Here is a 2,818-nt window from a genome sequence, read left to right as displayed (position 1 = left end):
ATTATTGTATGATGTTACATTCACATGGGGTAGGCTGCTATATAATTGATAAATGATTACGTGAACCAAAAGATCAATTCATTCTAACCTTATGGAAACTACTAATTTGTATGTAACCTATACTTGCTAACCTTACGACGCGTAACGCAGTATTGTCTTATCCAAGGATACCAACAGTCTCTCTCTACAACCAAGTTGATGCGGACAATCTCGCTTTACTCCAATCTAAATCTTTTAGTGGCTCTATAACCTAAAATCTAGCGGTCCAAGCGTTAAAAATGAAAACGAGACTTTTAGCCTTAAATTTTCACGCTTGCGCCGCTACACCCACTAGATTTCAATTTTTTTTAAAGTAGAGGATCGTTCTACCCCAGTTCATTTGAAAACAAATAGAATAAGAAACTGTCTTTTCTAATAATTTTAAATAACCATTTCTACAAATACAGTAGAAGTTGTCAATTCCCTAATCATATTGCACTACAGAATGAGATGGTTTCTTTCAAGGATTTTTTTTTTAACAGATTTTAATTGCTTTAGTACGACGTTCTGGCTTGACCTATGAAAGAGTTATCCACCACGAACGATTACTACGAGACGCTTGAAAGACTTCTTGGTAATTTAATGTAAATACTGTATGTGATATTTTTAAAAATGTATTAATAATTAGGCTAATTTATTACTAAAACTTATGGTTGTAAAAATAACTTTAGCTGTTATGAATCCAACAAGAATATATGTAACCATCAATAGTCAGCTAAATGAATTATACTTTTATAGAATAATCATTTCTTTGAAGAGCTTTATTTTCTTGCTGAAAGTAGTAAAAACAGCTTTTCTAAAGCTAATACGATTAATTAACTTTTAAGATATTGTGCAGGCAGCCACTGTAAATGACTCATATATCAAAAGCTAGTCAAAATGTAAGTCACGTTTAACTATTTTATATCTACTATATCTAAAAATTATTTACTTTATATTTATATTAAATTTGTATAATATAGTATACTTACAAATAAACTAAAATGCGACGAGTGCGTTTAAAACAAGATTATTTTTTAAATTTTAATCAAAAACTAGTAAAAAATTGAAAAGTTTTATGGAACTTCTTCGATTTAGCCATATTTAATTGCATAATCTAAATATAGCTTAATATAAAACAATGTTTAGTGCAAGCCTGTCTTTGGGTCATTTTGGTTTCCCCAGTGAAAAAACCATTGTGGCCTCTCCAGCTTCCCTTCCCCCCTCCCCACTCACACACTAAAATCTGTACGTAAACACGATTTTTTATATGCTTTACATAATAAATTACTGCACAAGACCAAAAACAAACAAGTAAATGTCGTCATTATTACAAGGTAATCCCAAGTATAAGCATTAGAAAATCAGATCTTTGTTTTCTACTAACACAATTTGTAACAGCAGCACAAAAAAACTTCCTTAGAACAAAATTGACTTTAGGGAATGTGATACAAGTTTCTTTGGTCACCGGCACCGGTCACGGCATTTAAAACTCTGACTATACCTTGTAACTAATAAAAACTCGTTTAAAAAGCAGAACACATGTCTGCACGTGCAGACCATCTAGTCTATAAGAGACTTTTTGGAACCTTTACACTTTTTTCCAGTTTTGATATCAAGATTTCCGAGCGGTGCGTTGAAACAGAAAGAAAACTATTTAACTGTTGAAGATAGCCCAAGAAAAAAGCAGCTGCCACACAAGACTCAGCTGCTGCAACACCAACCAGATTCAAAGAATGGCTGGCGCATAAAACATATTCAGCTAATGAATTTAACTCCTTAAAATGGGATTGCAACCCAGACCTCACAGATATTGGAGGCATTACCATACAACTACCTAAATACGGCAAAATAACGTTTTATTGAAAAAACTATACAAATCAACTGCCCTGTGACCTCTTACTGGAATGAATAATGAAAATACTTTTAACTGGTTTTTTGTCAGACATTATATACCGAACAACAAAAGTTAGTTAATGTATATGAAAAAAAGTCTGTGGATGAAGTAACGATGATTGCATAATATTTGGCAATAGCTTTAAGTTAAATAAATGGCAATAAGCTTTAAGTTTAATAACTGTAGGAAAGAAATTTAACAATATAAAAGTATGGTCTTTTTAAACCAATTTCAAAGTATTTTAAATAAAAATATAAAAGCAGTTCATATCTACCAGTTACTTGTGAAAACGAATTGATAGATAGGAAGATAGATAGGATAGGACCTTTACCTTGGTTTACTTGAGTGTTTATATTTACGTTGGCGTCTCTTTTTGCTGATTTATTGTGATAAACTTAATCAGGCCATTATTTTGACGTTTTAGTAGGGAGGGTCGTTAGAAAATACTTCGACGTTCTGAGCAAATTTTTCTACGTACACAAATGGAGTTCAAGGTTGTAACCACCGCTTTTTGTAATAAAGCATCAGATTGTTTTTTTACAAAAAGTTTTATCAACTTTGGTTAGGACGCAACGACATTTAGGTTTTCAATTCGTTTTAAACTTACCTTTTTCTTTCTTTTACCTCCTGGATTCAGGCAGGGATAGAAGTTTTTATTCCTTCTTGTTCCAAGTCAGGCCTTATTCTACTCCATGGTTTTCACCCTCTTGTGCAGCTTGTGAAGCATTTAGCGTTATATTTACCGTTATGTTAGTAAAAAATATGTCTTCAGCGATATTTTCCTCAAAATTATTCTTAAGTATTCTTTTGTCTATGGAAAGCCTTATGTTTTACCGTTATGTTACTCGTTATGTTACCCGTTATGTTGGTTTAATTACGTAGGTTAGGGTTTGACATCATAGA

Source organism: Hydra vulgaris, chromosome 10 (assembly GCF_038396675.1).
Source record: "Hydra vulgaris chromosome 10, alternate assembly HydraT2T_AEP".
Lineage (NCBI taxonomy): Eukaryota > Metazoa > Cnidaria > Hydrozoa > Anthoathecata > Hydridae > Hydra > Hydra vulgaris.
This window is presented reverse-complemented; position numbering follows the sequence as displayed.